The following is a 17,840-nucleotide window of genomic DNA, read 5'->3' as shown; positions in this document are numbered from 1 at the left end:
CAGTAGACTGTTTCTCACAGTTCCATTGTATGCTTCAGTCACAAACCAGTTTATCAATAAAAGTAGTTTTATTTAAAGGTATACTGTTCTCTGAGTAAGAGGGTTTCTGTCTGGCTGAAGTTTTATTTTCTTCAGCAAATAACGATAGGTTGAGCAATGTGACTAGTCATGGATTACAAATCGTGATAGCTCTCTGCATGGCTTTTAATTTACATGTCATCAAAGCTGGTGCTGGCACTTGTTTGTAACTTGCACTGCACCCTTCTTTCCTCCCCCTTACTACATTTTTCAGTAGAAAAGTCTGACTCTTCAGTCATGTCAAAACAGTCGACTCTAGTTTCTGGTCACACTTTTTTGTTGTGTTTGGGCATACATTTGTTGATCTGTTCCTCAGTGGACCCTCTGTGCTCATGTGGCCATAGCAGACTGTTTTGATTTCTGTTGGGTTGGGTTTTTCCTCATTGATGACCTTTCTTTAATAAGGGATGCAGTTGTTACTTTTCTGATTCCCCTGGAAGGAGAGTAGTTTGCTCTGTCCTTCATAGGTCTGTTTTCAAGTGGCATGTTTTCCCTGTGGAGATGGGGTTGCTCTCACTTCCCAGAAAACACCTAAGACACTTATGTATTATATGATGCCATGGTGTAGACTGCTGCATGAGAGTACAAATAAAGTGCATTTGGAGAAACATCTGAAGAGGAGTCTTGGAGCCCCTCTGAGTAAAACAATGCTTTGTCAAGGGTAGATGATGCTACAAGTAAAGTTCACTACATTGTCTACAAAATACTAAAATGAAGGATAAATCTTCCCAAATCTCTTAATTAGTCCTGTTTGTTAAAATGTATATTGGATAAAAACTTACATCAGGAACTTCCATGCAGACTGACTGGCACGAGTAGAAGTACTTCGAAGTCCAGTTACAACTGCAGACTAACTGAATACTTCTGTTAAAATGGATCCTCAGCACTGATATCTAAATTGTCATCAGGCTTTCAAGCAAACACCTCAATGAGAAGAATGACACTTCCCAGAATAAAGAGAGAGTTTTAAGGTAGCTACACGTCTGTATTATATGGCTGTTCTCTAACTTGATCAAAACTCTTGCATTTTTAGTGTAGATGGGACTTTAGGCACCTGTCCCTGAATGGTGCTAAAGCTTTGGACTAATTGTATCCAATTTGCTCTAAACCTTAAGTTTACATTCTCCTTCAAGATGAATGAGTTGGTATGGTTCTGATTCCAGAAAAAACTTCTGCAAGTAGAGAAAGCAGACAAGCCACAACTGTGTGCTTCAATCTGATCTTTTCAGCAAGTGGCCTCACAGCATAAAAGGATTCTATTACCTCTGAAATGGAAGTATTTAACAATAAGAGTGCCTGAGGCAGCAGAGATGACTACATTCTCCTTCAAGGAAGTTTCCACAAAATTGGATATACAAGAAGCCAGCCAGATTGACTCAGATGGAAAATCATATCAGCTTAGTTGAATGTAGTGCATAGTTCTCACAAGGAAAGTCATAGCCCATGTTACCTCATTACAGGATAAAATTAAGGTTCTAGGAGCTGAATCTGTCATTCCCATTTTGGGCCGTGAACACATACAGTTGAGGGATACTATCAGCTTGAAATAATTTTAAAAATGGAATTAAAAGTAGTTTCAGGTACGACTGCTCAAAGTTCCACCCCATCACCAATGTCTGTAGTTTGTCATGGTCTCTTTTTAAAATAGCTTTTCCCTTCCACTGTTGCTCCGGGAGAGATGCACACAAATAAAAAAAATCTCTTGACTGTGTACAAGAAGTCTGAAACTGACTACACCTCTACCCCGATATAACGTGACCCAATATAACATGAATTCGGATATAATGTGGTAAAGCAGTGCTCCGGGGAGGTGGGACTGTGCACTCCAGTGGTCAAAGCAAGTTGGATACAATGTGATTTCACCTATAACGCAGTAAGTTTTTTTTTGGCTCCCGAGGACAGCGTTATATTGGGGTAGAGTGTATATGTGAAGTGCTAACAAATGTCCTATGTAAATAAACTGGAAAAATAGAAGAAAAAAGACTTCTCAACTTTCCGTTATACAAGTGTAAGGTGTTAACTGTAACAATAGTAAGTAACAGTTTTAGACAGAAGTGACTTTCTCTTTAATTTGAGGATGTCCCTTTAAGCAAACTTGAGCTTAGTTGCTACTCTAATGGGAGACCGCTAAGGAAAACTCAGTTAATACTGGTCCAGTCCGTGGATGATGGGCAGGTTTGGCTTGACTTTTTAATAGTATGCCCTGCTGGGGAGAAGTCTTAATTCTAGTGCCAGGGAAGGCTCTCATCCTTTACTAATATCACAGCCATCTTTTCAATAGTTTTTTTTTTTAATATTCTAACAGCTGTTGAGTGAAGCTTTTGTAGACCTTACCATGGACAGTTTTTTGTGATAGCATATCAGTTCAGAACAGGATGGAAACATCTGTGTCTGGGGTACCGCATGAGATTGATGGCTATGGGGTGGGGCTAGGTAGTTGGAAGCTTCACAGTTTGATAGCTACTGAGAATTTAGTATGTGGTTATGTAAAAATACTATCAGAGGGGTAGCCGTGTTAGTCTGGTTCTGTAGAAGCAGCAAAGAATCCTGTGGCACCTTATAGACTAACAGACGTTTTGCAGCATGAGCTTTCGTGGGTGAATACCCACTTAGGATGACTTGCATCCGAAGAAGTGGGTATTCACCCATGAAAGCTCATGCTGTAAAACGTCTGTTAGTCTATAAGGTGCCACAGGATTCTTTGCTGCTTCTATGTAAAAATAACATGTTACTTTACATATCTGCACCCTGTGTCTTCAAGGTATGTCTGCTTAATTAACTAAAACAAGGGTTTTTTGTTTTTTTTTTACTTCTGTTAGAATTGAAGTGGCTCTTGCATATCCATACAGTATCTACGGTACTAACTGCTTCAACAACTCAGCAGTACTGCCAGTTAAATTCTAATTGATGATCTGTACAACTAATACTGATAGAAGTGGTAGAAACAATACAGCTTGCTTTTTCACATATTAGGCTGAGTTTAGAAGTGACAGAAAAATCATCCTTTTGCCAGGTTAAACTGAGCAAACAAAATAAGGATGTCAGATATTTTAATCATTTACCTAACTCCTCTTCAAACAAGACTTTGAATTCAAAGATCCTAGCTACGATTGGTATCATGTGACATCAGGATATTTCTGCTATTGACCTTGTTCTTGCTATTCAAAGTTACTGATGTCTGTTAAAATATGAATAATCTATTGCATATGCATATTACCGGATTCTGATTGAATCATCAGCCATCAACAATGGTGTGTTCCTGTCCCTTATCTTAAGTTTCAATATTGAATGAAAGTTTTTGTTTTTTAAATAAACCAGTTGCTCAAGCTTCCTTTTTGCCCTGAGGTAAAGCACTTGAGAAACTGAGCACACTTGTCTAATCTTTTCCCTTCTAGAAAGAATACTGTTTGGGAAGAGGTGTGGTGAGGAAGAAAAAAAATATTGTGAATAAATATCACATGGAATATATAAAATTGATTTTGTACCCTTTCTTTTGCTTTTGTGTGATGATGCATAAAGGCTTGAAGTTTTTTATTAAACAAGGATATTTGTTAGTAAGTAGGACAGTTTGCCATCCCTTTCTTTTGCTGGAGGATCTAGAAAAGTGGAGTAGGAGCAAGAGCTTCCTTAGAACTTAATGCAAAAGAACAGGAGAACTTTTATTTTGCAAAATGTTAGCATGCATATGGAATGGAAAACAATGCTATATATTGTTTATATATATCAATGAATCCGTGCAATACCTTCACCATCCATACTTTGTTTCAGCTGTGATATTACTGTCTCAAAAAGGAGTATCACAAAAATTGAAGGGAGATAAAGACAAGCAATGAATATGATTTGGCATAGGACTGATTGTTTACATTGGAGAAGATATAAGAGGGGGTTATGAGTGAAGCTCACAAACTAAAGACTCATACAGAGAAGGCAAACTGGTTGCTCCTATTTACCTTTTGTCATAAGACAAGACCAACATTCATTTGGCAAGTTTAAAACCACAACAAGGAAATATTTTCTACAAACAACTATACTGTGTGTAGAACCCACTGCTTGAAAATATCACTGAGGCGAAGTGTTCAGTAGGATTCAAAATGGAATCAGGCACTTATGAGCAATTAGAATGTCCATGCTTGTTAGAGAGTGGGTTTTTTAAAAATATATATAACCATCATGTCAAACCATAAGTAAACCTCTACCTGGGCTGGAAAGACACCACTATTGTCCCTATTGGTGCCCCACTTCACGTGTGTGTGCATGTGCATCTGATCGGAGATTGTGGTAGCAGTGCTGGTTTGATCTGCACATGTGACCTAGCTAATCTCATGCCCTGCACTGAGGGTATATAGGACAGTGTCGGACTAACCACTCTGTTACTTTTCAACCACCTTGGCCTGAGATGGAGCATATTGCAGAGTCCGCATGTCTAAACGACAAAGTTCAGTCAATGCAAGATACATTGGCATATAGGAACCAAATGTAGAATGTCACTCGTGGGCATCTCCACTGTGGTGCTTGCATCAGTGCTGCGTGTCCTCACCATGAATAGTTGCAACATAAAATGTGGTGCACGGCAGGCAGGTATCCCATTGTGTCCTGTGATGCTATCTGGCTCAATGCCTTGTGGGACATATTTGTAGTGCTTTGTGGGATGCCACTGGTTCACCCAGGGACTTCTAGGGGTGAAATTCCCACCATGCCACTTGGTTCATCCCATAATGCCTATTCTGTCCCATAACTTTTGTGCCATTTTTTAAAACTCCCACAGTCCTGAGCACCACTTTTTGGTCTCCGTAGCTCAGTGCAATTTTCATGAGTGTTGCTAATACAGATGCATGATTCTCCTGTATTTGCAGAACTGAAGCAAGTACTATTACAATGGGATGGAGATGATGGGGAGACGTTCCAGCACAATAACTGGACAGTAATATGACAAAAAATGCCAGGTTGCTCCTGCCATTCATGGAGCTGCTCCTCAGTCGATTGTTGCTTCTGGCCCTGAGAAACCAGCACTGATTGGTGGGATATCGTAGTCATGCAGGTTTGGGAATAACAAGCAGTAGCTTCAGAATTTTTGCATGCAAAAAGTGAATTGCTGGATCTGTGTGGTGAGCTTGCCCCAGCTCAAGGACATCAAAATGAGAGCTGTATTGACAGTAGAGAAGTGAATGGTGGTCATGTTCTGGAAGCTTACAATGCTGAATTGCTACTGATCAGTGGGCAATCAGTTTGGAGTTGTCGTCCAAGTGTATACAGCCATTAATCATCTGCTACCTAGGATTGTGACTATTGGTAATGTGCAGAAAATAGTGCATGCATTTGTAGCCACGGGGTTCCCTAACTGCAGTGGAGCAATAGATGGCGCACACATCCATATTCTGGAACCACCCCACCTTGTCACTGAGTACATCAAGCACTGGTGGATCAAGCCAGGACGCTTCACTGATGTAGAAGCTGGCCAAGTAAAGGTGACAGGCACAGAAAGCCCAGCGGCAAGTGGTGTTCCAAAGTTGCCCTGGCCACTATGCTGCTACCCTATTTACTTCAGTGATCCCAGCTAGGGTTGCCAACCTAAGTCCCCTCTAAGCTGCACAGCCACTGCCTATTAAGCTCCAAGCAGGGGCGCAGGGCTGTGGCAGGAGAGGCCCCCCCCCTTGGCCCCGAGCAGCTGTGGCAGGAGAGGGCCCCCAGCCCCGAGCGGCTGTGGCGGGAGAGGTGCCCCTCCCCCAGCCCTGAGCTGCTGCGGCGAGAGAGGGCTGGGGGGGAGTCCTGTCTCCCCACTGCAGCCCCGGAGAAGCCTGCACCCCAAACCCCTCATCCCTGGCCCCACCCCAGAGCGCTCCCCCCCCCGCATCCCAACCCTCTGCCCCAGCCCTGAGCCCCCTCCTGCTCACCAAACTCCTCATCCCTGGCCCCACCACATGAATTTTGGTATGTGCACCAATATGAAGGTGATGTGTCTGTCACACATCATCACCTCCATATTGGTGCACATAACAAAATTCATTCCGCACATGTGTGGGAAAACTAGAGGGAACATTGTTGCTAACTCTTCAGGGTTGTCCTGGAGTCTCCAGGCATTAAAGATTAATCTTTAATGCCTGGAGACTCCAGGACAACCCTGATTAATCTTTAATTACAGATGATGTAATGTGATGAAACCTTCAGGAATATGTCCAACCAAAATTGGCAATCCTAATCCCAGCTGAACTCATTGGAGAGAGGCAGGGGAAGAAATAAGGCTGCGATCCCTAAAACGTTCGGGAGGGGACTGCAGAGCCTGTCCACGGAAGTTTCAAGATCTTTTGAGGACAAAAGGGACATCCCTAATCCAAGTACTTTGCATAGCTCTCACTGCCAAGGTAAGCAAACCGAAGAATGGAGAAGGGGATACCAACTTCTACCTCTGCCAAAGCAAAGGACACTGATCTGGTATGAACTACGTAATTAGACTTCCATACTATTTTTTGGAATGTATTCTCTAACAGTATTTTTAACACTAATGAAATCATTAATCAAAAGTCAGTGTCTTTGGTCTCACTAAAGTTGTGGGTGGGATGGATGCCAGTTTGAAATTGCAAAGAGTGGTGGGGCGCAGTGGCGCCAGAACCAGGGAGGCCAGGGCCCTCGCACTTTTCTCTGGAGCAGACCCCGCCACCCCCCCAGCCAGGGCAGCATGGAGCCTGGCTGGGAAGCATGGGCAGCCGTGGGAGCAACATGGATCCTCCACCTGCCTGTGGTGCAGGGGGCCCAAAAGTAGCCCCCTGCCTGTGTCCCTGCCTGCCCAGCCCCTCTGCCCATGGCAGGTGGAGGGACCCAGGTTCCCCACACAGCTCTCACCGACCTAGGGTGACCAGATGGCAAATGTGAAAAATCGGGACAGGGCGAGGGAGATAATCGGTGCCTATATAAGAAAAAGACCCAAATAGTGGGTCTCTCCCTATAAAATCAGACACCTGGTCACCCAACATCAACCCGGCTCCAGCGGGGTGGAGACCTCAGAGCCACAGCCCAGCCATGGTAAGAGTCATGCTGTGGGGAGCTGTGGACCCTCCACATGCCCTGCGGGGCGGGGAGTCCAGGGTGTGTGGACATGGGCTGGGGGAGAGGAGCTGCTCTCAGTGGGCCTCCTTCACCGTAGGCAGGTGGAGGGTCCGCTGCAGCTTCTCACAGCTGCCCGTGCAGCTCTTAGCAGGGCCAGGCTGTGGCTCTGTCACGAGTCACCGAGCGATGCTCTGGAACTATTCCATGTGAAGCCAGTCAGGACGCTAGGGGAGCATGCCTCCTCTCCTCTCTCTCTCTGAGCATACTGTCACCAGGGCAAGAAGCTTACACAGCTACAACCTTCCTGGTTTGAATGACTTCAGAGCGTTCAGCATGCGCTTCCCACAGTGAGTCTGCCCGAGAGGGGCTCCCGGGGGAAGCCAGAGGGCCCTGCACCCCAACTCCACAGTCAGACGTGACTCTCAGCCAGCCAGCAAAACAGAAGCTTTATTATTCAACAGGAACACAGTGTAGAACAGAACTTGCTAACACAGAAATCAATGACTTTCAGCCAAGTCCATCTTGGAGTCCTGGGCCAGATGCCCTGGATTCCCCCTCTTCCAGTCCCCCCAAGCAGACTGACAGCTTCCAGCGACCTGACCTCAGACACCCCAATTGGTCGTCCTCATTGTCTTTATCTCGCTTCCCGGGTTAGGAAGGGCACCGGTCATAGCATATGTGCAAACAGCTGGAGCAGCCTCACCTTCCCCAGAGGTCTCAGCCAAAGTCACACACGCCTATTCCCACCACTGAGGTATTAGTGCAGCACATAGGGGAACTTAGGCACACACAGTATTCATGCAAAACCGTAAAACTCACATAGGCTCAATAGTAAGACTCAAACAGGCTCACATACAACATAGCAAGGGAATATATCCCCACTTTGTCACATCTCCTCCCCCTTTGAGACCACTTTAGCCAGTGGCCTGGGGAAGTTCAGGCCCCCCTCTCTGGGACAAAGCATCAGCTATAACATTTTCCCTCCCTTTAACAGAAACCGCCTTCATCTCATACTCCTGGAGGGACAGAGTCCACCTCAGGAGCTTGGTGGTGTCCCCTTGCATCTGGTGTGGCCACAGCTGGGCAGGTGGTCAGTGCATACAGTGAAGTGGCATCCAAACAGATCTGGCTGCAGCCTTTTCAGAGCCCGCCCGAGGCCCAGGCATTCCTTCTCTGTGGCCGCATAGCTCCCGGGGCCGCAGCTTCCTGCTCAGGTGTTTCTCCCCCTTTGCATCAGTGTGTATCAGCACCACATCCAGCCCTGTGTCTGAGGCATCAGTGAACACCATAAAGGGATTGTCAAAGTCTGGGTTTCCCAGGCCCTTGTCCAGTTCCTCCTTCAGTGTGCAGAGAGCCCTCTGGCACTGCCTGGTGGGGACCAGCTTGCCTGGCTCACCCTTCTTGCATAGCTCAGTGATGGGAGCTGACAGAGCTAAAGTGGGGCACAAACCTCTGGTAGTGCCCCATCATTCCAGTAAAGGCCTGGGCCTGTTTCTTAGTCTGGGGAGTGGGCCACTGTCTGCCTCCACCTTGGCCAGCTCTGGCTTTAGGCAGCCGCTCCCCACCTTATGGCCCAGGTATGACACACCTGCCATCCCCACCTTGCACTTGCCAGCTTCTACAGTCAGCCCTGCATACTGGAGGTGACCCAACCCCCTCTTCCCCTGGTCCTCCCAGGTCTGGCTAATGACACAAATATCATCAAAGTCCGCTAGGGTGAAATTCTCCATCCCCGTCAGTAACTGATCCACTTGGCACTGGCAGGTGACCGGCGTCTCTTGGAGGCCAAAAGGTAGGACCAGGGATTTGTACACCCCCCAAAGTGGTGACAAAAGCAGGTTTCAACTTGGCATCTGGTTCCAAAGGCACCTGCCAGTAGCCTGTGGTGAGATTCCTGATCGTGGGGTACCCAGTCCCCTGCAACTTGTCTAGGATTTCATCAGGCCTAGGTATGGGGCAGGCACCAGACATGATTTTGGCATTGAACTTCCGATAGGCCACAAAGAATCGGATCAACCTATCTTTCCTGGGGACCAACACCACAGGCGAGGCCCCCGTCTGGAGGATGGCTGGATCACCCCTAAAGCCAGCATGTCTCTGACCTCTCCCTCCAGTGCCTGAGCTGTATTCCAATTTACTCGGAATGGGGAACACCGGATGGGAGGGCCGGCTCTTGTCTCCACACTGGACAGCTTGGTTAGCGAGCCCAGGCCAGTTGGAAAACAGCTGTTGGTATGAATGCAGTGCCTCTCTGATCTCTGCCTGCTGAGCAGGGGTTAGCTGGTCAGCGACAGTAATTGATTCCAGCAAGGGGCCAGCTCCTGTCTCGGGGAAGAGACCCACCAGTGGATCTTCCCTCTTCTTCCACTGGCCACACATGGCCAGTACCAACCTCTCCCTGTCAGGGTATAGCTCCATTATGTTGACCTGGTCCCCTCAGTGCCTGTGAGCCTGGTTGGGCAGTTGCTCCACAGAGTTCTCATTCAGCTGCTTGATGACCTTGAAGGGCCTGTTCCAGGCAGCTTGCAGCTTATTCTTCTGCACCAGGATGAGAACCCTCACCTGGGCTAAGTGGTCATACCAGACTGGCTGCCTCCCTTGGGCCCTGAGCTCAGCAAGTTTTCCTGGAAAGTCAATACATACTCCACCACTGATTCTCCATCCAGGGAGGCCTTCCCCTCCAATTCAAGTCTAGGGGTCCCTTCACTCCCTTCCCATACAGCAACTGCAAAAGAGAGAATCCCATGGGTTCATGGAGCACTTCCCTGTATGCAAACAGCAGGTGGCTGTGACCGGTTGGATCACAGAAACCCCCTGGGAGCTGCCACCTGATGTGCCAAGGCTACTTCTGCCCCTGCTTTCCTGCCCTGGCAGCTTGGGATTTCAGTGCCCTGCCTGGTTTGAGCCAGACCTGCTAGCCTGCTGCAAACCCAGACCCAGGTCTGAACCCTGTCCCCGAATAGCTGTAGGCTTAACTGAAAGCAACTTACAGAAGTGTTGCTGTCTTTAACACTCAGATGCCCAACTCCCAATGGGGTCTAAACTCCAAATAAATACATTTTACCCTGTATAAAGCTTATACAGGGTAAACTCATAAATTGTTCGCCCTCTATAACACTGATAAAGAGAGATGCACAACTGTTTGCCTCCCCAGGTATTAAGGCATACTCTGGGTTAATTAATAATTAAAAAGTGATTTTATTAAATACAGAAAGTAGGATTTAAGTGGTTCCAAGTAGTAACAGACAGAACAAAGTAAATTACCAAGCAAAATAAAATAAAACACGCAAATCTAAACCTAACACAGTAATACAATTAAGTACAGATAAAATCTCACCCTGAGAGATGTTTCAATAAGTTTCTTTCACAGACCGGACACCTTCCTAGTATCGGCATAATCCTTCCAGCCCTTGCTCCAGCTCAGGTGGTAGCTAGGGGATTCCTCATGATGGCTCCTTCTTTTCTCTGTTCCACCCACTTATATATCTTTTGCATAAGGCAGGAATTGTTTGTCCCTCAGGGTTCTCCCGCTGCCCCTCCCTTCTCAATGGAAAAGCACCAGGTTAAAGATGGATTCCAGTTCAGGTGACATGATCACATGTCCCTGCAAGACTTCATTACCCACTTGCCAGCACACACGTATACAGGAAGACTTACAGGTAAAACAGAGCCATCTGCAGTCAACTGTCCTGGTTAATGGGAGTCATCAAGATTCCAAACCACCATTAAGGGCACACACTTGGCATAATTACAATAGGCCTTCAGTTATATTTCATATTTCTAGTTTAAGATACAAGAGTGATACATTCATACAAATAGGATGATCACACTCAGTAGATTATAAGCTTTGTAAAAATACCTTACAACAAACCTTTTGCATGAAGCATATTCTAGTTATATTAGCATATTTTCATAAAATCATGTAGAGTGCAATGTCACAGTGAGGTAAATACTTGTCCCAGTCCAGCAGATGCTGGCCCAAGAAAGTCTTCAGTATCATCTTCAGAGTCCCATAAAATCTCTGCATCAGCCCAGTGATATGCCGGGGCCTAGGTATTCCAGACCCCACGCTTCTCCCACAAGCACTGGAGTAGGGTTGACATGAAGTTGGACCCTTGGTCTGTTAGGACCTCTTTGGGGAACCCCACTCTGCTGAAAACAGTCAGCAGCAAATCCATCACCATGTCTGCCTTGATAGAGAGCAGAGCCATGGCCTCTGAGTAATGGGTACCAAAATCTATCCCCACGAGAATGTATTTTTTTTCCCTACTTGGGTCGCCTTGCTGAGGGGCCACACTAGGTCCATAGCCACCTTCTGAAAAGGCTCCTCTATGACAGGCAGGTGTCTCAAGACTGCTTTACTCTTGCCCTGGGCCTTTTGCACCTCTGGACAAGACAGCCCTGGTTGGCAGCTGTCCCGCCCTGGCTGTAGTTCCCCACACTCAGCTGGGGGTCTCCCATCCCCCTAGGCTCAGCTTTGCCCCTGCTGTCCCTGTGAGGGCAGGCAGTGAGCCTGCTGCTTTGCTCACAGCATTAGAGCCAATGTTAGCCACCTCGCCCCGTGTGCAGGGGGGCAGGGAGTATCTCTCTGCCCTACTCAGCTCCAGGGATCTGATTACAGACAGGCCAGTATCCAGAGCTTAGCAGCTCCTCCCCATTGCCAGCCAGGTCATCTGCATTTTCACTAACTGCTTCAGTCTCAGCCGATTGGTTCCCTGGATTCAAATTCAAATCCTCAGCCATTACTGGAGCAGGGCCTGGATCCTATCCCAAAGAGACAGTCATCCCCTAACGACCAGCCAGCACGACTCCTCCTGGGTCTGCACAGGGATCTGAGCCATAGGCAGGGCAAATGGTTTCATCCCTGGGACCTTCACCCAGGTCACACAGTCCTGCAGCAGCTGGTGAGGCTGCACCACCCAGGGCCTGACAACAGTTCTCTCCGTCCCAGAATCTCGCCACCACAGGAATATCTCCCCATTGACCACCACCTTCCACTCCCACTCGGGGGCCGAGAGGCCTGAGCACAGGAGAGTACACGCAGACATATATGCTGGGGCCTGGAGTGAGAGCCAGTCTGTCACGGCCCCAATCTGGCTAAAGAGCTCTATGGCCTTGGGACCCAGGAAGGGGGCTAGACACCGGAGCCCTTCTGCAGGGCCAGCCTGATTTCAACTGTAAGCCTTCCCAAAGGCCATGAGACAGGCATCTATATCTCCCCCGTTTAACCCGGGGCAGCAATTTAGTGTTGAGGTTCCCCGAGGAACTGGCACCCCCGGGGTCCATCCCCAATCACCCCTGGAGGGGGTTCTTCTGCCTCTCAGCTCAACCATCGCCAGTTCATGCTGCCACTCTCTCTCCTGCTGTTCGGCTTCATGCCTTCCCTGTCTCTCATGGTCCTCTTATGACAGATTTATGTTACCAATCTGCTTGGGGCATCCGGTGATCAGGCTGAGGCTGCAGGATCTTTTGGGGAGGAGATGAAGGAGCACACCAAGTGACTGAATGTTAAAGCTTTATTAATAAAATAATAAAATAACAGCGGTGAGTGTTGGGACTGCTCCCATGTCACTCGAAGGAAGAAAGCGTTAATACCCCAGCCCTAACCCACTTTCATATTCTCACACACACGACCCAAGGATGGCCAAGCCTGGGTGTAATGTAAGACGACGAGGGGGAGGGGGGGAGGGGAGTTCTTGTCCCGTGCATGGGTCATCCAGGGTCTGCTGTAATCTCCGACTTGCTTTGGCTCTCAGGAGCGTTCTTAAGTCCTGGGTTCTTTTGGGGGTGTTTCGTACAGGAACCTCTGCTCCTGGTGTTCTTTGTACCAGTCCAAACCGGCTTTCTGTGGCCTTCTCAGCTTTCCCAAAACACACCAGCTTCAGGGACACGCAATCTTGTTGTCCTCCCTCCCCCCCCCCCATGGGCCTTTGCCGTCTCGCTTGGTATTGCATTCTTCACAGTCCTGCTCAGCTTAGTCCTCCTTTCCTCATGGCTGGCTGGGGTTGGGTAAGATCTGAATACAGCTGTAGACTTCTCGCCATGGGCCAGTGTCTTATCTTCAGACTGAGCTAGCTGAAGTGTCGAGTTAACCCATTCTCCGCTCTTTTCCTCTCCCCACCCTTTGGCTTCTCGCAACCTGCAAAGCAATCTTCCACTACACACACACACCCCTTTAACCCTTCCCAAAATGCTAACGCTGCTGCAAGCCGTGCAAGGCAACATACAATGCTGATCTGCCTCCCCAGGGGACCTGAGGGAGGGAGCCATTGGGTTGTGACAATCTGACTCCTTCAATCTCAGTTCCAATTCCATCCATCTCAGATCCACCAATGGGGAACCCGGTTGAGACCCCCTGAAGGTCAGGGACATGGGTCTCCAGGATGCCCGGCTGCTCCCAGCCACTCCTGAGAGAACATGCCTCCTCTTGCTGAGCATACTGTCACCAGGGCAAGAAGCTTACACAGCTACGCCCTTCCTGGATCTGACCACGGAAAATTCAGTATACCCTTCCACACTGTGCCCTTCCTGCAGCAAGTCCACCCGGGCGGGGCTCCTGGGGAAGCCATAGGGCCCTGCACCCCAACTCCACAGTCAGACACAGCCAGTAAAACAGAAGGTTTATTATTTATCAAGCGGCGTGCCCCAATATCTTCATTAATGATCTGGAGGATGACATGGACTGCACCCTCAGCAAGTTTGCAGATGACACTAAACTGGGAGGAGTGGTAGATATGCTGGAGGGCAGGGACAGGATACAGAGGGACCTAGACCAGTGGTTCCCAAACTGGGGTTTGTGAAATGTTACAGGGGATTCTCGGAAAAATTCCCTAAAGGCGGACAGAGTTGTCCCTAGGGACCCCAGGCACCATGGGGCCAGCAGCCCGGAGCACCTGGACTTCCAAGAGCTAAGCAGATCAAAGCAAGCATATTTATCACATTGAGGAGATTTAAACTTCAAAACTTATAAGTAATGGAAAGGGAGGTGGATATTTTTTGCTGTTTTTAAAATTAAATAGGCAGCTAGTGTTGTTTTTAAAATTATTATTATTAACAAGTTTAAGCTTTGTTGTAAAGTGTGTTGTTTGCCTTGACTGCTCAAGACCTGAATGCTTGTGTAGGAGGAACTCTTTGAGTTGGCTTCTTAAATACCTTCATGTGTTGTACCAATATAATAAAAACCAGCAGGATCTTATTCAGAGGGATAAGGCAAAGATGCCACATTTATTGTAAATACCATAACAAAACAAAAGACAATGTTTTCCTACTTGTTTCTATTACTACTTATTCCTTATATACACACACACACATATATATATTCATCCACACAATCATTCATTCAGGTTCTGTATAGATGTTATAGTTACCAGCCTAGATGTTGCTCATGCCAAGTTACTGGCCAGGTATCTTGGTCATGAGGATGGAGCCGAGTCTGTGTCAGATGCATCTGATGCTCCTGGAGGTTGGTATCAGAACCATAGACTCAAAGTCCTCAGTCTTTAGAGTCCAGTTTTATAGGGATTTTTCCCTATGTTAGTTGATAGGAGTTGCTTCATTCTGCTGTTGCTAAATCAATCAGCAGATGGCTGGCTCCATTCTGTCAGATACTTGTTTTTCCTTCCTTTGAGGTGTGGTGGGTCATCTGGTTGATCCCACTTGACACCTTCTTCAGCCAACACTGAATTTTTCAGACTGGTAACTCCCTAACCATTCAGTCACATACATTCTCTATCTTAATCACATCTATTTCACTGTCTTTTAACAATCAAAGATAAAGTGAGATGAAAACTTACAGAGGGTGGGGGTCTCTATTTATACACTATAACAGCTACTGTTTTGGCTTACTTAGAGTTAATTAATGTTTAACAAGTTTTATACAAAGTATTTCTTTGAGCAGGCTTCACACAGACACAGCTGGTGGCTTGCAGGTTAGAATCACAAATTTACTTTTAACATAAACCTTTAGTTATGAGGCATCAATTAACAATAAGTCATTTTTCATATAAACCATGTCTAATATAAACCTTCTTTAATATCCCTACACATGCTGTTTCACATCTGATACTCCTTGATGAAACATAGGAGCCTTGTCTTATAATAGGCTTATTCAAAGTGATACAAGCTACGAAAGTGAGATCTTGGAAGAGTGGTGCCGTTTTCATAATGTAATAAAAATATTGTAATAAATAATAATAGTGTGTAATAAACATGTCATAAAAACAAATTTAATATTTCCAAGATCACTGCTTTTATAACTTATACTCAGGTAAAGGAGAAAATCCCTTGAAATATTTATTTTTAGGAGGGGGTTTGCGAGACTTGACATTTTAGTGAAAGGGGTTCACATGTTGTTAAAGTTTGGGAACCACTGACCTAGACAAATTAGAGGATTGGGCCAAAAGAAATCTGATGAGGTTCAATAAGGACAATTGCAGAGACCTTAGGATGGAAGAATCCCATGCACTGCTACAGACTAGGGACCAAGTGGCTAGGCAGCAGTTCTGCAGAAAAGGACCTAGGGGTTACAGTGGACGAGAAGCTGGATATGAGTCAGCAGTGTGCCCTTGTTGCCAAGAAGGCTAACGACATTTTAGGCTGTATAAGTAGGGGCATTGCCAACAGCTCGAGGGACATGATCATTCCCCCCTAGTCGACATTGGTGAGGCCTCATCTGGAGTACTGTGTCCAGTTTTGGGCCCCACACGACAAGAAGGATGTAGAAAAATTGGAAAGAGTCATGTGGAGTACAACAAAAAGGATTAGGGGGTGGGAGCACATGACTTATGAGGAGAGGCTGAGGGAACTGGGATAGTTTCGTCTGCAGAAGAGAAGAATGAGGGGGGATTTGGTAGCTGTTTTCAACTACCTGAAAGGGGGTTCCAAAGAGGATGGATCTAGACTGTTCTCAGTGGTAGCAGATGACAGAACAAGGAGTAACGGTCTCAAGTTGCAGTGGGGGAGGTATAGGTTGGATATTATGAAAAACCTTTTCACTAGGAGGGTGGTGAAGCACTGGAATGGGTTACCTACGGAGGTAGTGGAATCTCCTTCCTTAAAGATTTTTAAGGTCAGGCTTGACAAAGCCCTGGCTGGGATGATTTAGTTGGGGATTGGTCCTGCTTTGAGCAGGGGGTTGGACTAGATGACCTCCTGAGGTCCCTTCCAACCCTGATATTACATGATTCAACAGGAACACTGCATAGAACAGAACTTGTTAGCACAGAAATCGGTGACTTTCAGCCAAGTGCCCGAAACAGACTGACAGCTTCCAGCAACCTGACCTCAGACACCCCAGTTGCTTTGTCTTGCTTCCCAGGCAAAGAGTCACCTGGTCGTCACCTGGTCGCATCCTCCTCCTGGGTCTCAAGTTATGAAGGGCACCAGTCATAGAATACGTGCAGACAGCTGGATCAGCCTCACCTGCCCCAGAGGTCTCAGCCAAAGTCACACACACCCCTTCCCACCACCGAGGTATTAGTGCAGCACACAGGGAAACTGAGGCACACACAGTATTCATGTAAAACTCACTTAGGCTCAGGAGTAAGACTCACATAGGCTGACATACAACATAACAAAGGAAAATCCCCACTTCGTCACAAACTCCGAGGCCCCCTCTACCCTGCAGAGTGTTGGAGAGCTGCGCGAGCAGCTATGGGGAGCCTGGGTCCCTCCATCTGCCCTGGGAGGGGAGCCTGGGGGGTGAGGAGGGGACATGGGCAGGGGGCTGTTTTTGGCCCCAACCTGGATGTTGTGGGGTGGCGGGCTCCCCAGCCTCCCCTCCATACACACGTTTGGGATAGCTCCAGCACCCTTGGTGGTGGGAGATAAGATTTCAGGGAACAAAACGGGGAAATTATTATAAAGAATAATTCCCGTACAAACTTACCTGAGCTTGCTTCTCCTTCACCAGTGGGCTTATCTACATGTGCCAGGTGAACTTGGGATGACCCAGGGAAGTTTCAAACAGCTCATGGCATGTTTTGAATCCTCTGCTACATCACGCCTCCACTTCCCTCTCTTGCTCTTTATGCAGAAGTCTCTGCCTCAGGTTTCTGCAAAGCTTCCATTCAGGGTACTGGTAGGATACCTGCCCTGTATAGCATGCAATTCATTGTAAAAGAAGCAGGGCAGCATCACATTTCTTGTTTTCCTTCCTCACATTATCATATGCCTGGCATAGTTCCTTTGACTTCATACAGCACTGCTGCTGATCCCTCTCATACACCTTTGCCAGATCTTCCCCAGGCAATCTGCTTCTAGGGGTTGATGTTTCTGTGGCTATTAGCTGTGCTTGCAGTCTCTTTTACATGCAGGTCCAGGAGATCCAATACTGCTTGCCTGTCCCAGCCAGGAGGGTATCTGGTAGCTGTGGGTTCATGAGGCTAGCATGTTCAAATGGCCAGATGCAAACAACAAATGAGGTGATGTGTGCTTGCCATGATGAACAATCAGGAAAACTCATTTGAAAGATACATAGGTGTCTTTAAAGGGGTGGGCTTCTAGGGCCTGTGATGTCTGGCTTGTGGAGTCCAAAATTGTGACTGCAACTGCTGTCCCAAGGTCAGAGGAATTGTGGTAGAGCAGCTGGTGGACGACCATTAGGCTCAAGACAAGTCATACAAGGTCTACACGTTCCCATTGTCAAGCTAAGTAGATCAATGATGGCTCTATATGGAAGGGAGAGGTGATAGTGTTGCATGGCTGGGGGAGGTGCTTCCCTT

Source organism: Mauremys mutica, chromosome 2 (assembly GCF_020497125.1).
Source record: "Mauremys mutica isolate MM-2020 ecotype Southern chromosome 2, ASM2049712v1, whole genome shotgun sequence".
Classification (NCBI taxonomy): domain Eukaryota; kingdom Metazoa; phylum Chordata; order Testudines; family Geoemydidae; genus Mauremys; species Mauremys mutica.
Note: the sequence above shows the minus strand (reverse complement) of the source record.